The sequence below is a fragment of the Copadichromis virginalis genome, linkage group LG5, assembly GCF_057382275.1.
Source record: "Copadichromis virginalis isolate Kocher_CV1m ecotype Utaka linkage group LG5, C_Virginalis_male_GT1.1, whole genome shotgun sequence".
NCBI lineage: Eukaryota > Metazoa > Chordata > Actinopteri > Cichliformes > Cichlidae > Copadichromis > Copadichromis virginalis.
The window spans coordinates 12,624,658-12,643,686 of record NC_140622.1 but is presented as its reverse complement, the minus strand read 5'-3'; the positions used below and the strand labels follow the sequence as shown (position 1 = coordinate 12,643,686).

At 41.0% G+C, this 19,029-nt stretch overlaps 1 long non-coding RNA gene and 1 pseudogene across 2 annotated transcripts in view; one reads left to right on the top strand and one right to left on the bottom strand.

The window, feature by feature from the left end:
- LOC146709037 (inter-alpha-trypsin inhibitor heavy chain H3-like) overlaps positions 1-19,029 on the top strand; it is a 36,169-nt pseudogene that overhangs the window by 4,582 nt on the left and 12,558 nt on the right. Inside the window, exons 6-20 of the transcript XR_014920412.1 lie at positions 2,708-2,862; positions 3,014-3,118; positions 3,215-3,377; positions 6,336-6,446; positions 6,551-6,679; positions 6,783-6,896; positions 6,979-7,147; positions 7,257-7,382; positions 7,495-7,676; positions 16,506-16,691; positions 16,812-16,951; positions 17,124-17,284; positions 17,592-17,618; positions 17,722-17,781; positions 18,149-18,205. The product of XR_014920412.1 is annotated as an inter-alpha-trypsin inhibitor heavy chain H3-like (transcript). The remainder of the gene's footprint in view (positions 1-2,707; positions 2,863-3,013; positions 3,119-3,214; positions 3,378-6,335; positions 6,447-6,550; positions 6,680-6,782; positions 6,897-6,978; positions 7,148-7,256; positions 7,383-7,494; positions 7,677-16,505; positions 16,692-16,811; positions 16,952-17,123; positions 17,285-17,591; positions 17,619-17,721; positions 17,782-18,148; positions 18,206-19,029) is intronic.
- On the bottom strand, positions 496-1,684 carry LOC146709038 (uncharacterized). The gene is made up of 2 exons (XR_014920637.1): positions 1,343-1,684; positions 496-744 (listed from the first exon to the last, which is right to left on the bottom strand). It is a non-coding gene; the product is annotated as an uncharacterized LOC146709038 (long non-coding RNA).

Genomic DNA, 19,029 nt, shown 5'->3' with positions numbered 1-19,029 from the left:
GGCAGCATAGAAAGTATTTACTTGCTTTCAGGTTTTATTCAAATGTTAGTCTTTTCAGTTGTTTCCCCACTTTTTCCGTTTCAAAATCAAACACCAGTTTGTGAGAAGATTATCTTCTTTTTTTAACAGGCAGATAAAGTTTTGCATTGGCTAATTTGCCCAATTGTACACAGCAAATCCATCATGTCCAAATTAACACTGTCGGATTTGATTTCAACACTATTAAAGTGTCTATATGGGTCCACACCAGAGAGTGTTAATTTAACTCTTTTTGGAGAGTTGGTACGTTAACTCTGATTTAGTGTTAAACACCAAATCTGTCTGGAGTTGATAATTTAACACTTGGTGTTAAGAGTTTATATATTAACTCTCAAAGAGTATTTTAGTTTAACTACGTAAGAGTTATCTTCTAATTCATTCTAAAAAGCGGGAATTTTACTGTTCTGAACTTCTAGAAATTTCTTTTGGAAATAAACATTTACTAAAAAGATGCAATGGTTTTTGAAAAACATTTATTCTGAACTGTGCACCACAATTTCAAAACATTTTCTGAAAGATGTAACAGTATACATGTTCTCACTTTCATTAGAATTTTGTTTATCAAAAGGTCTGACATGGTAAATGCAAATAACAGCATTCTCAACACTTATTTCTTCAATACAATATGCATGTCCTTCATTCATCCCTTTGTGGAACTTCAACGCACTTCTGCTCTCCCCCATATTCCATCTTCACAAGCATATCCTGTGCGGAGATCGAATAAAAATTAGTTGACACTAATTAATGGCACAAATAATCCAGTAAACAATTGCAGCACAGTAAAAAAAAAAAAAAAAAAAAAAAGAATCCTTTTTGAGCCATTACTTGTGTAAAGTATTTTCCCAAAAGACAAGGACGCAGGCAACAGGTAATACTGAACTAAAGGTAAAACCTCAGCCTTTTTAATTTTTACCTAAACCGTGTGCACAAAACTCTGGAGGGATCTATGCTAACGTAGAACCCAGTCAGGACGCCTGCTACTGCTGTTTGCTCGTTTATTTTTTATTTTTTATGTGCGATCGTTTTCAGGCTTCAAGTAGCACCATTATACCAACATTTCACATTCTAGACATTGTTTTAGGTGTATTTGACCAAAAGTTTGACTGAAAATTCACATGCAAGCTTTTTTTCCAAGGCTGTGGTATTTGCCCGCAAACAATACCTTTCAGCTAGCTAAAACAGAATATTATGCTATCAGCGAGCAACATGGCTAATGCCTTCCACACAGCTTTGTCTCAACTCCAAAGAGCCACAGAAGTAAAAGCTAATAACAATTGAAACAATCTTTGAAAAAATGACTTACCAAGCATGGCAAACAACTCAAATATGTAGAGCAAAATGTTCTGAAACGGCTTCACTTCAGCTTCGATTGGAGCCGTGCTGGGGGCGGAGTCTGTGAATTTACTCTGTTGGTGTCATAGCCCCTCTAGGAGTTCAGAGTTAAGAGGTCAGGAGTTAATGTTTCCATTGTAACACCTCCAGATTTGACAGAGAAACACTCATTTTTAACACTCGATTTTAACTACTATCATTTTACACCTCAGAGTTACATTAAAAGAATGTGACTCTGCTTAGAGTAAAATTAACTCTACTTTTGCAAGAAGACTATTAACACCAAAACATTTAACACTTTTGAATTTGCTGTGTATGTTAAAAATGTTCGTATTTTAATATTCAATAATGTTTTTGCCCAAAACATATGTGCACTATATCTCAGTAAATATACTATGCAAATATTGCTGTCCTTGAATGCTGAATAAACACTGACAAAGCACTGATTGTATCTCTTGTACTTTATCGACGCAGTATCTAAAAACCGTAGTGGTTAAAATCTCATTCTAATAAGCGTTAAAAGCGCATTCGGTTATTAGGTTTATAGGGTTATTGAATTATGGTTAATGGTTGGTAGAATTGTTTTTAACATTATCTGCCAATTACATCTGCCACCCTTCTCCAAATCTGTGCCCATACCTGGCCCCCCCAACAAAAATTTTCTAGACACGCCACTGACTAAAGTGACCATCAGAACGATGGAAAAAATATTGCCGTCAACAGTTTATTTTGCGACACCACGAAACAAACGACAGCGTAAAATGAAACGATAGATGTTTTTATATTGTCATCCGATATGTATCGTTATATCGAACAGCCCTACCTTTCATTACTTTGAAAGGCTTTTTTAATTCAAACACTACACTTGATATAAACTAGACCTCATTAATGTATAAACAAATAGGAATATGTGAGTTACCAAAGGTCAGTTTGGCAAAAAAAATCCCACCCAAAACAATGCTGCAACATGAAAGGAGAATGCAAACTCCTTTAAACAGCAGGTGGACATATTAAGCTAGTCCATCCAGATGAACAGCACACAGGTAAAATTTGTAAAATACTCTCAGCTCAGTTTAGTGATGTGATACAAACAAGGAGTGTTTAAAAAAAGGGTCAAGAGATTATAAATTGTACATTTATGCAACACCTGCTGCTTTTGTGAAGATCTGAGCAGAGTAACAATTGTGTTTTAAACAGAAAATAAAAGGGCAGCTCTTTTCTTATATGCTGATTCATTACACATGTGAGAGAGTTGATTTAATTCAGATTAAAAAATCAGATTCATAGAGAGAAACCCATTTTTATCTTCCTACATTTCCTTCTGTCTCTGTCTCAGGTGGAGGTGCACAGTGTGACAGTGGACTGCACTGTGACCTCTTGTTTTGCCCACACTGTCATGACCTCCAAGGCGTTCAACAAAGCAAGCTCGTCACAGGAAATCTTTTTTGAAGTGGAGCTGCCCAAGACTGCTTTCATCACAAACTTCAGCATGTTAGTCTGTTTCCTCTCTAATCATTCTGACAGTTTTATAGGCCAGTCCTTCATTTCACAACTGTGCTCCAAAGCTGAATTTGTCACTATCTTGGTGTCCATTTATGTGCTTTACATCCCTCATGTCTATCTCCATCTTTGTGCCTCACAGGGAAATTGAGGGTCAGGTGTATGTCGGAGAGGTGAAGGACAAAGAGAAAGCTAAGAAACAGTACGAGAAGGCTGTTTCCTCTGGACAGACTGCTGGACTCGTCAAGTGAGTCGTCCAGATGAACCAGAAACACAGATCATGTAAATTCACCGGAACAGCTCTCAGATATCTCTGCGACATTTTTGTTGTTGTTATTTCCAGGGCTTCTGGAAGAAAGATGGAGAAGTTTTCAGTCTCTGTCAATATTGCAGCTGAAAGCAACGTGACCTTTGTCCTGACATATGAGGAGCTCCTTCAGAGGAAACTGGGCCGATATGAGCTTTTGACCAGAGTCAAACCCAAAACACTGGTTCAGGACTTTCAGGTGAATCCAGGTTGCACAAACATGCAGTCAGCTGAGATTGAAGAAGTCACTTGGATGAGTGACGAAACATTTCTCCCTCTAAAAACGCTAGGTCCACACTAACAGAATCCACAAATGAACTTTTTGGGATTTCCTTACCTGGATGATTGAGCATGCATTAAGACAGGGGTCACCAACACGGTGCCCGCGGGCACCAGGTCGCCCGCAAGGACCACATGAGTCGCCCGCGGGCCTGTTCTAAAAATAGCTCACCATAACAACTTACCAGTAAGCTGCATCTATTTTTATTTTTTCTTGCTATTTTTTTTTTTAATCACAATTGCATTGGTGTTAATTTGTTAGAGATAATATATAAAAAATGTTTATTATTAAATATTAGATCATGATCTAATATTTATAGTGCTAGCTGGTCTCCACGGAAACAGTTGCCGTGAAGACCAGCAAAGGCAAAGGTGAGGAGATGAGGAAAACTTGGCGGAAAAAAGGAAGAAAACATAATTTTCACAGTTAATGGGAGGAAGAGTTCTTTTTTACCACTGTGAAAGATTCATGCGTGTGTCTCATTTGCGGGGCAACTGTGGCAACAGCAAAGCGGCACAACGTGGAGAGACATTTCCGAACGTGTCACACAAGCTACCATGCTAACTACCCAAAGGGCAGCACACTGCGAGCGGAAAAGGCCCGCGAATTAAAGGCAGGTTTGAGCAAACAGCAGTCTTTTTTCACGAGACCGGTGAAAAACTCTCAAAAAGCAACCGAAGCCTCATTTAGAGCTACACATTTCATGATTAAGAAAAAGAAGGCATTTTTAGACTGGGAGTATTTCAAAGAAGCAATGATGATAATTGCAAAAACTGTGCTTAAAGACGAGAAATATGGAAACGATGTAATCTCCACTCTCTCTGATGTCCAGCTGGGGGCAACTACAATTGTTAGAAGAGTGTCGGCTATGTCCGGGAACTTGGCCGATCAGTTGGATCAGGATCTGGCAAAGTGCAGTTGGTTTAGCATCCAGTGTGACGAGTCCGTCGACAGCAGCAGTACAGCACAGCTGATGGTCTTTATCCGGATGGTATTTGATGGTTTCTCCACAAAAGAAGAACTTCTGACACTACTGCCGCTAAAGACAACTACGAAGGGAGTTGACATCTATAACGCGGTGAAGGAGTTTTTCGCGAAGAAAAAGGTACCGTTGGAAAAGCTGGTATCAGTGACTACCGACGGGGCTCCTGCTATGATCGGCCGACATACGGGATTCATCGCTCACTGTAAAGGTGACACAGAGTTCCCAAACTTCATGCATTACCACTGCATCATTCACCAGCAGGCGTTATGCGCAAAGGTGATCGGCTTCGAGCACGTCATGACTCCCGTCGTGAAGATCATAAACAGCATCCGCTCCAGAGCTAAACAGTACAGAACATTCAAGGTGCTATTGGAGGAGCTGTCAGCTGAATATGGTGACCTGCTACTACATACGGAAATCCGATGGCTCAGCAGGGGACGGATTTTGCTTCGTTTTTTGTCACTTTTGGGTGAAATCAAGGAGTTCATGCAATCCAAAGGGGAAGACACATCTCTGCTGGAGGACACTGAGTGGACACTTGACCTTGCGTTTTTAACAGACCTTACTGGGAAACTGAACCATTTGAACTGTGAGCTGCAAGGCAAAGGTAAGACTGTTGCTGACATGATAAGTGCTTTAAATGGATTTAAAGCCCAGATGAACATTTTCTCTGTGCATTTACAGAGAAAAAAGGTGCTGCACTTTCCCTCTGTGCAGATGGTGCTGAAAGACAATGCTTCTGCATCTGAGACTTTTGACAAAGTTGCAGAAAAGTACACTCAAGTCATAAACCGACTTGGTCAAGAGTTTGAGAACAGGTTTTGTGACCTTGATCAGCTTGAGCCATGTGTCTCATTTGTTTCCAATCCTTTCATGAATGTGGACACAACATGCATTGCTGAGCAACTAAGTTCAATGTTCAGCTTGGATGCTGGACAGGTGGAAATCGAAATTGTAACATTGCAAAATGACGTCCACCTCAAAGCCTATCTGGGTGCACCAAACTTTTGGTGCCTTGTTGACACAGAAAAGTACAGTGGTGTGTGCACAGCAGCTATGAAGGTTGCCAGCCTGTTTGGTTCAACCTATCTTTGTGAATCAGCCTTTTCTGACATGAACTTCATCAAGAACAAACACAGAACACGCCTCTCCGATGCACATCTGCAAGACTCACTCAGAGTTGCAGTGTCAAGTTATACCCCAGATTACAACACACTGGTGAACAGCATGCAATGCCAGGTTTCCCACTAACAGACAAAGAAAGCCATATTAGATGTTCTCAGTGGCAACATTACAGTGTCATGTCAAAGTTGAATTTAATTATTGAAAAACAAATGTGTTTGTTAAGTGTAACATGTGACAATTTGCTTTAAAATGCTGCCAATTTGGTGAAAAGTTCTGTAAAATTTGAAAGTTGATTTTTTGTATGTTACATACATACAAAAATAATGTATGTAACAGTGCATGATTTGTTAAAATTTGTTAGTGGTAAGTGAAAATGTTGTAGAAGTGATCACTTCAAAATGTAAATACTTGCAGAGACATATAGAAATAAAGCGTTGCATATTGATATTTAGGTTTCCTACCTTGTTTCCTACTTGCATTCTTTATAATTATGGTGAAAAATAATTAACATAATTAGTGTCCGTACATAGATGAATATCATTAATTATTAATAATAACACATAATTAAGTTAAACTGACGAAATTTGTTATTTGAGAAGTGTGTGTCAAACTGGTAGCCCTTCACATTAATCGCTACCCAAGAAGTAGCTCTCACTTTCAAAAAGGTTGGTGACCCCTGCATTAAGACATTTTAACCCCCATAGGGTGATTTCCTGATTTACATTAGAAATGATCTCTTGTCTCCATGTTTGCCTTTGTGGAAACAGATTGTGACAAACATCTATGAGCCTCAGGGCATTTCTTATGTTGACGCCCATGCAACCTTCCTCTCGAATGAGCTGCTCCCTCTGGTGGAGAAAACTGTCACAGACAGAAAGGTACCTTCATACAATAATAAACCTTCTGATTATTGTGCTGCATTTTATTGCACGGTTGAATCTCAGTTGGGATCATAATTGTGTATGTATTATTCCCTTTTCAGGCACACATCTCCTTCTCACCAACCATGGAGCAGCAGAGGAAGTGTCCAGGTTGTGATGGAACACTTATTGATGGAGATTTTATTGTCAGCTATGATGTGAAGCGAGAGAAGAACCTTGGGGACATACAGGTCAGTGAAAGCTTCAAGTACTGAATAAGATCAAATTGAAAAAGTGATTTATTACACCATTGTTTTAAAATTCATTACTTTTTGGAATCTGTCTCTTCTTCAGATTGTAAATGGATACTTTGTGCACTTCTTTGCTCCTGAATTACCCAAACTCCCAAAGAATGTGGTCTTTGTAATTGATATAAGTGGATCAATGAGTGGAAGAAAGATGGAGCAGGTAAGAAGTTGTTCTGACCCCTGATGTGCTTCTAATATGTCAAAGTTCACGTGGACACACGTCATCCTCTGACTCTTTGTAGACAAGAGAAGCTATGCTGGCCATTCTTCAACAAGTCCATGAAGACGACCACTTTGCCATCATCCTGTTTGATTCTGTTATTGAAACCTGGAAGGATTCACTTACCAAAGCAACAAAGGAAAACATAAATGAAGCCATGAATTACATCAAAAGAATGCGTAGCGGAGGAGGTAAGAAATACAAAAAAACAAGTAAACAAAACAAAAAAACAAACACCTAACAGCACAAAAACATTAATAGTTTATGCATTTTAAAACATGAATTGTGTTTTTCTTTTAGCAACCAATATTAATGATGCAGTGTTGACTGCTGTACACATGCTGGTCAAAGACAGACAGATGGAGAGGCTACCAGAGAGAAGTGCTGATATGATTATATTACTGACTGATGGAATGCCAAATGAGGGTAAGTATGTAGAGTGCAAACATACCATAGGCTAGATTATGTTTGTTCAGCATTTAACATTACATTGCGTTTAGCATTTTTATCATTGTGTGTTGCATGCATGCATTTTTAGGAGAGCGCAACACTGGCAAGATCCAGGAGAATGTGCGTACAGCTATTGGGGGAAAAATGTCTCTGTACTGTCTTGGATTTGGAAATGATGTGGATTATTCCTTCCTGGATGTGATGAGCAAACAAAACAAAGGCCTGGCCCGCAGAATCTTTGAAGCTTCAGATGCTGCTGCTCAGCTCCAGGTGCGAGTTCCTCTTCCACACTAATCTGTGTAGCTCCCTTATTTAGAAACCTTTAGATAATAACTTCTTCCACAGTGTAACCTCGTGTGCTTTATCCAAACATACTTTCTGCTAAATCACCTGCAAATTATAATTAGAATAAATGCAGCCTGTTTGTAGCTTTGGAAACCAGAATCACTGAGTTGGAATCCCAGCTCCAGACCCTTGAAAATCCTGCAGCTAGCCAGAGCCCTGTAGTCCATGTGGGCAACGATAGCTTGGCCATTGTTAACAGCCCCCCAGCAGCTTGTACAGAGCAGCAGCAGTGATGGGATTTCCGGCTCTTTTTAGAGAACTGGCTCTTTTGGCTTGACTCACTAAAAAGAGTTGGCTCTTTCAGCTCCGAACCGGCTCTTCAGGTTGTTTTGTTGCTTTAATTAATTTATTATTAACAATAATATAAAATTATGCACAAAAGGAATTACTAATATAAAAAAGTGGGTTTATTTATATATGTTTATATATAAATATATGCGGTGGCCCCAGAGACAAAACACGTACAAACTACAAAAAGCACATACAAATTCTAATGCGCATTTCTAGCATTAACTGAACTTCCAAAACAGAGCTATCTAGATCACTTAAATTATACAATTGAAAGCATATGTGTATTGTTTGTGTATTTATACACAAGCACTCATATCAATCAGTCAATCAATCAATCAATCAATCAATCAAGGCTTTATTCGCCACGTGCAGGTTGCCCTGCTGTGAAATAGCATCACATGGGGATACAGGTCGGAGATCGGTAGCGTTACAGAAAAAACACTGAAATATACACTACAATGGGAAAGTACAAGAGGGAAAAAAAGAGACCTCCACTCATGCTGGGCTCCTGGGAGGACAGCATGAGAACAGGAAACAAAAAAACTCCTCTGCACAAGGGACCAGGAAGCAGAGTTGCAGTCTTACACGCCTCTCTGCAGCTTCTCTCCTCCTGCTACCCCCCCCAAAAACCCGTCTCCATAGAGACTGTGTCAGCTCCCAAAAAGACAAAAAACAAACTAAAAACCAGCAACAAACAACTTAAACATAAACAATTACAAAGAAAGAACAATACAGTATCCACATCTGAACCAAAGAGTAAAACAGTGAAATGTAGATTATTAAATATTAGGTCTCTCTCCTCCAAGTGACTTAATAATTGATCAACAAATTGATTTACTCTGCCTTACAGAAACCTGGTTGCAGCAAGATGATTATGTTAGTTTAAATGAATCAACACCCCCGAGTCATTCTAACTACCAGAAATCTCGAAGCACAGGCCGAGGGGGCGGTGTGGCAGCAATTTTTCACACCACCCTATTAATTAATGAAAGACCAAGACAGACTTTTAATTCATTTGAAAGCCTGATGCTTAACATTGTCCACCCCAGCTGTAAAACTCAGAAACCAGTCTTACTTGTTATCATCTATCGTCCACCTGGGCCTTACACAGAGTTTCTGTCTGATTTCTCAGACTTTATATCTAATTTAGTTCTGAGCTCAGATAAAATAATTATTGTGGGTGATTTTAACATCCATGTAGATGCTAAAAATGACAGCCTCAACATGGCATTTAATCTGTTATTAGACTCAATTGGCTTCTCTCATTGTAAAAGAACCCACCCACCACTTTAATCACACTCTAGATCTTGTTTTAACATATGGCATAGAAGCGGAACATTTAACAGTGTTTCCTGAAAACCCTCTCCTGTCTGATCATTTCCTGATAACATTTACATTTACAATAATTGATTACACAGCGGTGGAGAGTAGACTTTATCAAAGTGGATGTCTTTCTGAAAGCGCTGTAACTAAGTTTAAGAATATAATCATCTTCAATGCCCTGTACCAACATAGAGCAGAGCAGCTATCTGAATACTACTCCAACAGAGGTCGATTATCTTGTTAATAATTTTACCTCCTCACTACGTACGACTCTGGATACTGTAGCTCCTGTGAAAACTAAGGTCTCTAATCAGAAGTACCTGACTCCGTGGTATAATTCTCAAATACGTACCCTAAAGCAGATGACTCGTAATCTGGAGAGGAAATGGCGTGTCACAAATTTAGAGTATCATCATTTAGCCTGGAGAAATAGTTTGTTGCTTTATAAGAAAGCCCTCCGCAAAGCCAGAACATCTTACTATTCGTCACTGATTGAAGAAAATAAGAACAACCCCAGGTTTCTCTTCAGCACTGTAGCCAGGCTGACAAAAAGTCAGCTCTTTTGAGCCAACCATCCCTTTAACGTTAACTAGTAATGACTTCATGAACTTCTTCACAAATAAAATTTTTATCATTAGAGAAAAAATTACCAGTAATCATCCCACAGATGTAATATTATCTACAGCTATTCTTAGTACCATCGATGTTAAGTTAGACTCTTTTTCTCCAGTTGATCTTTCTGAGTTAACTTCAATAATTACTTCCTCCAAACCATCAATGTGTCTTTTAGACCCCATTCCTACAAAACTGCTCAAAGAAGTCCTGCCATTAATTAATTCTTCGATCTTAAATATGATCAACCTATCTCTAATAATGGTAAATGGTAAATGGCCTGCATTTGTATAGCGCTTTTCTAGTCCATAGGACCCCAAAGCGCTTTACACTACATTCAGTCATTCACCCATTCTCACACACATTCACACACTGGCGATAGCAAGCTACATTGTAGCCACAGCTGCCCTGGGGCGCACTGACAGAGGCGAGGCTGACGGACACAGGCGCCACCGGGCCCTCTGACCACCACCAGTAGGCAAACATGGGGTTAGTATCTTGCCCAAGGATATTTGGCATGCAGCCTGGGATCGAACCACCGACCTTCTGATTAGTGGCTGACCTGCTCTGCCACCTGAGCTACAGCCACCCCGGCACATAATCGGCTATGTACCACAGGCCTTCAAGCTGGCTGTAGTTAAACCTTTACTCAAAAAGCCATCTCTAGACCCAGCAGTCTTAGCTAATCATAGGCCAATCTCCAACTTTCCTTTCATATCGAAAATCCTTGAAAGAGTAGTTGTCAGACAGCTAACAGATCATCTGCAGAGGAATGGTTTATTTGAAGAGTTTCAGTCAGGTTTCAGAGCTCAGCACAGCACAGAAACAGCTTTAGTGAAGGTTACAAAAGATCTTCTTATGGCCTCTGACAGTGGACTCATCTCTGTGCTTGTCCTGCTAGACCTTAGTGCAGCATTCGATACTGTCGACCATAATATCCTATTAGAGCGATTAGAACATGCTGTAGGTATTACAGGTACTGCACTGCAGTGGTTTTGTATCATATCTATCTAATAGACTCCAATTTGTACATGTAAATGGAGAGTCCTCTTCACACACTGAGGAGTTCCACAGGGTTCAGTGCTAGGACCAATTCTGTTTACATTATACATGCTTCCCTTAGGCAGTATCATTAGAAGACATAGCATACATTTTCACTGCTATGCAGATGACACCCAGCTCTATCTGTCCATGAAGCCAGATAACACACACCAATTAGTTAAACTGCAGGAATGTCTTAAAGACATAAAGACCTGGATGGCTGCTAACTTTCTGCTTCTTAATTCAGATAAAACTGAGGTTATTGTACTCGGCCCTGAAAAGCTTAGAAATATGGTATCTAACCAGATTCTTACTCTGGATGGCATTACCGTGGCCTCCAGTAACGCTGTGAGGAACCTTGGAGTCACTTTTGACCAGGATATGTCCTTCAACGCACATATTAAACAAATATGTAAGACTGCATTCTTTCATTTGCGCAACATCTCTAAAATTAGAAATATCCTGTCTCAGAGTGACGCTGAAAAACTAGTTCATGCATTTATTACTTCCAGGCTGGACTACTGCAATTCATTATTATCAGGATGTCCAAAAAACTCGCTGAAAAGCCTTCAGTTAATCCAAAATGCTGCAGCAAGAGTCCTGACAGGGACTAGAAAGAGAGAGCAGATTTCTCCTGTTTTGGCTTCCTGTTAAATCCAGAATTCAAAATCCTGCTCCTCACATACAAGGTCTTAAATAATCAGGCCCCATCTTATCTTAATGATCTTGTAGTACCATATCACCCTATTAGAGCACTTCGCTCTCGCTCTGCAGGCCTACTTGTTGTTCCTAGAGTATTTAAAAGTAGAATGGGAGGGAGAACCTTCAGATTTCAGGCCCCTCTTCTGTGGAACCAGCTTCCAGTTTGGATTCGGGAGACAGACACTATCTCTACTTTTAAGATTAGGCTTAAAACTTTCCTTTTTGCTAAAGCATATAGTTAGGGCTGGACCAGGTGACCCTGAATCCTCCTTTAGTTATGCTGCAATAGACGTAGGCTGCCAGGGGATTCCCATGATGCATTGAGTTTTTCCTTTCCAGTCACCTTTCTCACTCACTATGTGTTAATAGACCTCTCTGCATTGAATCATATCTGTTATTAACCTCTGTCTCTCTTCCACAGCATGTCTTTTATCCTGTCTTCCTTCTCTCACCCCAACCGGTCGCAGCAGATGGCCGCCCCTCCCTGAGCCTGGTTCTGCCGGAGGTTTCTTCCTGTTAAAAGGGAGTTTTTCCTTCCCACTGTTGCCAAAGTGCTTGCTCATAGGGGGTCATATGATTGTTGGGTTTTTCTCTGTATCTATGAAGCGGCTTGAGGCGACTTTTGTTGTGATTTGGCGCTATATAAATAAAATTGAATTGAATTGGGGAAAAAAAGCACAAATGTCCACAGCACAACATTATGGAACACGTGACAAGCCACAGGGTCGGGTGGGGGGTGAGGAGTAATCCGAAGCAAACGCAGCAGCCATCCTGCTGTCGCGAAATCAATCAATGTAGAGCAGTGTCACAAACCACGGAGGCCCCAGAAAAGTGCAATCAACCGATGAGTTTATTAACAGCCCGGAGAAAACATCAAGATATGTCTTCTGACCAAAATGCATGTTTTGGCTACTTATAAAGCAGTGGGGTACACGCCCCCCCCATGGCGTCAATGACAGATTAAAATAGGTTCCAGACATTAGTCACAGTTAATCGTACATCTTTAATAGCTATAAGCAGACATAGAACTTCTCTTTTCTATAATACCTTCCATACAAGGTAATAAACTTCAAGCCCTCAGGGTCTCTGAGGCTAATTATTGACTCTGATCATCTATTACCAAGTAGAATAAAATATAGTAAGACACCAAATGAGTTGAGGCCTCAGGCCGGACACATTCCTAGATTATATGTATTATATGTACTGTAAGCATGCATTGCAGTTATCCTTCTATGTTCTAGTTTCCCTCAGCATGTATCACCTGGACAGTCACGCCAGTGAAGCTTAAGACCCTTAATGAACTGAACATCAACTCAAAATAAGCACAGATATGCAATGTGTATAAAATACGTCTAACCGTACTTGTAATAAAAGTTAACATAATGGAAGGATCCTCAAATGGACATCTTCAATAAACAAATGTAATGCAGTATCAATACTGTGAGAAATATTATTACATGAAATAATGCTGTAAAGAATGTTATTAATGCAATTATAATGATGCAGATTATATGGCAGCAATAAAAGAATTTCTGTATCTCCACACTGCCCAGCGCTACCATTCAGATCCGCCGTGTTCCCAGGAGGGAACAAGCATCGAAGGCGTTTGGAAAGAGAGGAGGGATGAGTGTGTGCATATCAGTGTATATGTATGTGTGTGCGTGTCCAGAGTTCAGCTGAGACAGTGTCCTTCGCCCTGCTAGGCTAAGTAAACAGTCTTCTTGGGGGCGATCGTGGCTCAAGAGTTGGGCGTTCGCCTTGTAATCGGAAGGTTGCCGGTTCGAGCCCCGGCTTGGCCAGTCTCGGTCGTTGTGTCCTTGGGCAAGACACTTCACCCGTTGCCTACTGGTGGTGGTCAGAGGGCCCGGTGGCGCCAGTGTCTGGCAGCCTCGCCTCTGTCAGTGCGCCCCAGGGTGGCTGTGGCTACAATGTAGCTTGCCATCACCAGTGTGTGAATGTGTGGATGACTGGATATGTAAAGCGCTTTGGGGTCCTTGGACGAGTTTACGGACACTGTCACCTCCTATATCCACTTCTGTGAGGACAGCATTGTGCCAGGGTGAGTTATAACAATGACAAACCCTGGTTTACTCCTAAACTCAAAAAGCTGTGGCTGGAAAAGAGAAAGGCGTTCAGAAGCGGAGACAGGGACTGCTACAGAGAGGCCAAGTACAGGTTCACTAAAGAAGTGGACATTGCTAAACATCAGCACTCTGAGAAAATGCAGCAGCAGATCTCAGAGAATGACTCGGCCTCTGTGTGGAAAGGTTTTAGGAATATCACAAACTACAAGCCTAAAACCCCCCACTCCACTGATGACTTGCTCTTAGCCAACACCCTTAACGACTTCTACTGCCGTTTTGACGAGCCATCAGGCAGCCTTCACACCTCCAACGGCCCCAACAATAGAGACACTTTGGACACTAATTCCACCTCTCCCCCCTACATAGAGCCATCACCACCTTCAAACCATTCACCTACAACACCCCCCTCCTCACCCCACACAAAAGAGGATTTCACACCACCTCCTCCCACCACAACTCTTCATATTCATGAAGCAGATGTGAGGAAGCAGTTTAAGAACCTGAATGCTCGGAAAGCTCCCGGCCCAGACGGTGTGTCTCCTGCCACCCTCAGACACTGTGCAAACGAGCTGGCCCCAGTGTTTTCTGGCATTTTCAACTCCTCACTGCAGGCATGTCATGTGCCTGCCTGCTTCAAGTCCTCCACCATAATCCCTGTCCCCAAGAAACCTAGGATCACTGGACTAAATGACTACAGACCCGTGGCTCTGACATCTGTGATCATGAAGTCTTTTGAGCGCCTAGTTCTCTCCCATCTCAGGACCCTCACGGCCCCCCTCCTGGACCCCCTGCAGTTTGCATATAGAGCCAACAGGTCTGTAGACGACGCCATCAACATGGCCCTACACTTCATCCTGCAGCATCTGGACTCCCCAGGAACCTACGCCAGGATCCTGTTTGTGGACTTCAGCTCTGCCTTCAACACCATCCTTCCAGACCATCTCCGAGACAAGCTTTCCCAGATGAATGTGCCTGATCCCATCTGCCGGTGGATCACTGACTTCCTGACGGACAGGAAGCAGCATGTGAGGCTGGGAAAGAATGTCTCGGACTCCCGGACCATCAGCACCGGCTCCCCTCAGGGCTGTGTTCTTTCTCCTCTGCTCTTCTCCCTGTACACCAACTGCTGCACCTCCACTCACCAGTCTGTCAAGCTAATCAAGTTTGCAGATGACACCACCGTTATTGGACTCATCTCGGACGGGGACGAGTCTGCCTACAGGAGGGAGGTTGAACGTCTGGTGTCCTGGTGCAGCCACAACAACCTGGTGCTGAATGCCCAGAAGACAGTGGAGATTATTGTGGACTTCAGGAAGCACACAGCCCCACTCCCCCCCATCATCCTGACTGACACCCCCATCACCTCTGTGGACTCATTCCGCTTCCTGGGTACCACCATCACCCAGGACCTGAAGTGGGAGCCCACCATCACCTCCGTCATCAAGAAAGCCCAGCAGAGGATGTACTTCCTGAGGCAGCTGAAGAAATTCAACCTGCCAACACGGACGATGATGCAGTTCTACACTGCAATCATCGAGTCCATCCTCACCTCCTCCATCACCGTGTGGTACGCTGGAGCCACTATCAGGGACAAACAGAGACTGCAGCGTGTTGTGTGCTCTGCTGAGAAGGTGATTGGCTGCAGACTCCCATCTTTGCAGAACCTGTACACCTCCAGGACATTGCGGCGTGCAGCTCGGATCTCAGCTGACCCTTCTCACCCTGGACACAGTCTGTTTGACCTGCTCCCCTCAGGCAGGAGGCTCCGGTCCATTCGCACCAGAACCTCTCGCCATAAGAACAGTTTCTTCCCCTCTGCTGTTGGACACATGAACAATAACCATATGACTGTACCCGCCACTAACACATGACCCTACGCTGTGTCACTGCATCATTCTATGTTTGGCACTGATCACCACCTGCACTCATGTATATATCTTTCAACGTAGCACTCTTAATTCTTATTCTCATGTATATATCTCATGTATATCTCTTGCACATATCTTTCCACGTAGCACTTTTAATTCTTATCCCTACTTTTATTTTTTTCCATGTCTATTTAAGTGCTATTTATGACAGCATGTTTGCACTGAAGCACCGCAGCAATTTCCTAATGTTGTAAACCTGCTCAACATTTGGCAATAAACCCCATTCTGATTCTGATTCTGATTCTGAAATTTCAAAAATCCTGTTTCAGAATAATGTTGAAAAACTAGTTCATGCATTTCTAACTTCTAAAAAATTCTCTAAAAGACTTCAGTTGATCCAAAATGTTGCAGTGAGAGTACTGACTAAAAAGAGAGAGTATATTTCTCTGGGACTGGCTTCTCTTTATTGGCTCCCTGTTACATCACATACAAGCTCTTAAATACTCAGGCCCCGCCTTCTCTTAAAGACCTCATAGTAATTTAGCACCTCAGTAGGGCACTTAGAGCTCTCTTACTTGTGGTTCCTAGGTTATTTTAAAGTAGAATGGGAGGCTGAACCTTCTGCTTTCAGGCCCCCCTTCTGTGGGTTCGATTTCTGGCGCCAGACAAACATTGTCATTTTTTCTTTGATTTTATGTTTGGTACATCTTCATTTAAAGCACTGCAGTTATGCCATATTCCTATGAATTATGTAGTCAATATTTCATGCTAAATTTATAACAGAAAATTGGAATAAGCAAAAGTGATAAAGTGTGTGTATGCTTTTATTTCAGGGTTTCTATGACGAAGTGGCCAGCCCTCTACTTTTAGAGGTGGACATGCACTATCCTGACAATGCAGTGGATTCTCTGACCACCAGCCACTTTAGCTACTTGTTTAATGGCACAGAGATTGTTGTGGCTGGCCATTTAATTGACGACAACCTTGACAACTTCCTGGTGGAAGTGGTTGGACAGGGGGTGAGGAAAAAAAGAAAAACAAAAGAAATGGCAGAAACATTGAGACATTGAGTAGACATAGCCTATATTTATTTGTTTTACTCTGGTTCATATGGATTTTATCTTTTGTTTCTCCTGAAGCTCGAAGAAGACTTCAGAGTCCAGGGTCAAGTGAGTGCCGCAGACTGGGATGTTTTTTACCCAGACGAGGAGTACATCTTTGGAGATTTTACCGAGCGGTTGTGGGCCTACCTCACTATCCAGCAGTTACTGGACAAGAGGTCAGTTTAAATCAGTTCAGTTTGGCTGCTAAGGCACATTGTTCTCATAAGAAATATGGTATGATATATAGTCTTTGATGACACTTGTTCTTTTACCAGGACGCTCATTTTAATCATTTGATGTTCTTTTATAGATTTCCCTGTAGTAATACATATATTTTCCTTCTGGCAGCAAGAGCGGTACACCAGATGAGAAAGCCAACACAACAGCCAAGGCCCTGGATATGTCCCTGCAGTACAGCTTTGTCACCCCTCTCACATCCATGGTTGTTACCAAGCCCGAAACCGAAGACTCGACAAGCAGCCCTCTTATTGCTGACAAGCTGACTGAAGGTACCTGGAGAAAACAGAGTTTAAAAATGTAAAACACTGGACTGGCTTTTCTTAAAGAGACAAAAACTATATTGACTGATGAATCGGAGGGGTGTGTGTGCGTGTGGTTGTGTGTGTTTGTCAAGTGTCACTTTGAAATGGCTGCAGTCAAGCTTTACCACAAAAGCAAAGCATGGCTGCAGCTCATTCATGAAGAGAACTGGTGACTGAGTTTACATTTTCCACATATTATTCCCCTTTAGTGAAGTATAAAAGCAGAAGCTGGAGCTCCAGTTTAAAACTGTTATCTGTCTGTTTTTTCTCACAGAGCAAAGACAGCAGGCTGAAAAAATGAGTAAGTGATTTTTTTTTTAACGATAAATCACAAAAAAGATTTATGGGACAAAGTCAATTTGTTGTATTCGTGTTGATTTGGATTTTATTCTCCCTGTTCAAAGCATATAATTATATACCTGCGCAGCCGCATCCACGGCATTACCAGCCAGCACCCGCAATTGGTAAGTACATCATATACAGTTCAGATAGGATAGATTGTGCTCCAGCTATGACGTCTGACTTTGCTGATATTTACAGATCTGCATTAAGAGGCACAGTTAACTAGATAAAATGCCATGGCATCTTTCACAAACATAGGAGGACTTGGTGACTGCTTGAGTTAAAATTTGGTGCCACTTTAAATTATTGCTAATTATTATTTCAAGTCCTGCTGCACTAACTGGTCCAAAGATGTGTGGAAATGCTCTTCATTGCTCTCAGATAATGAATATCTGTATGGTCTTTACGATAAATCACAAAAAAGATTTATGGGACAAAGTCAATTTGTTGTATTCGTGTTGATTTGGATTTTTGTTCTCCCTGTTCAAGAATATGATTATGATGATTCGCCCATGGAGTCGTATTCATGGCATTACAATTATTTTGGTAAGTACACCATATACAGTTCAGATAGAGTTATCTATACTCAATTTCTATCTTCAAGCTGGATCTTTATTGCTTTATTGCCTTGTTTTTCAATATTTATTACTCTTTCTTATTTTGTTTTTCTTCAGATTGCAAATGGATTTAATCATATTTTATCTGGTTTATAGGCCTCTTTTATTTTATTTCCCTAAATAGATGCTAAAAATGACAACCTCAAAAATGTATGTAACCTATTATTAGAATCAATTGTTTTCCCGCAAAATGTAAAAGAACCCACCCATCACTGTAATCACACTCAAGATCTTGTTCTGACATATGGCATAGACATTGAACATAACAGTATTCTCTGAAAACCCTCTTTTGTCTGATCACTTCATAATAACATTTACATTTACAATAAAGGATTACACAGAAGTGGGGAATACATTTCATTGTAAATGACTTTCTGATGTAACCGCCTGTCTGTTGTAAATAACTTTAAGAGTATAATTCCTCCACCTTCTTCTACCTGAACTCTCCCATAATTCAAAACAAGCAAATTTTATTAATATAGCGCCAAATCAAAGTTATAGTTTAGTTTGTTTTACAGGATTTTTCACAATATGAAAACACTTTTTAAAAATCGTATGATTCTTAAAAAGTGAAAACCGCAGTTTCTTAAAAATCATGGTTAAAATGTTTGCTGTTATCAAGCATCATGCTATTGACATTTACTTTCTTTTTTTCATGAGTCATATTTCCATATTTAATAGACAACTGTGAGTAAGTATTGTAAAAGTAAAAGTTTCGTAAAGAATATGAATTTCACACCCACACACAAGTCA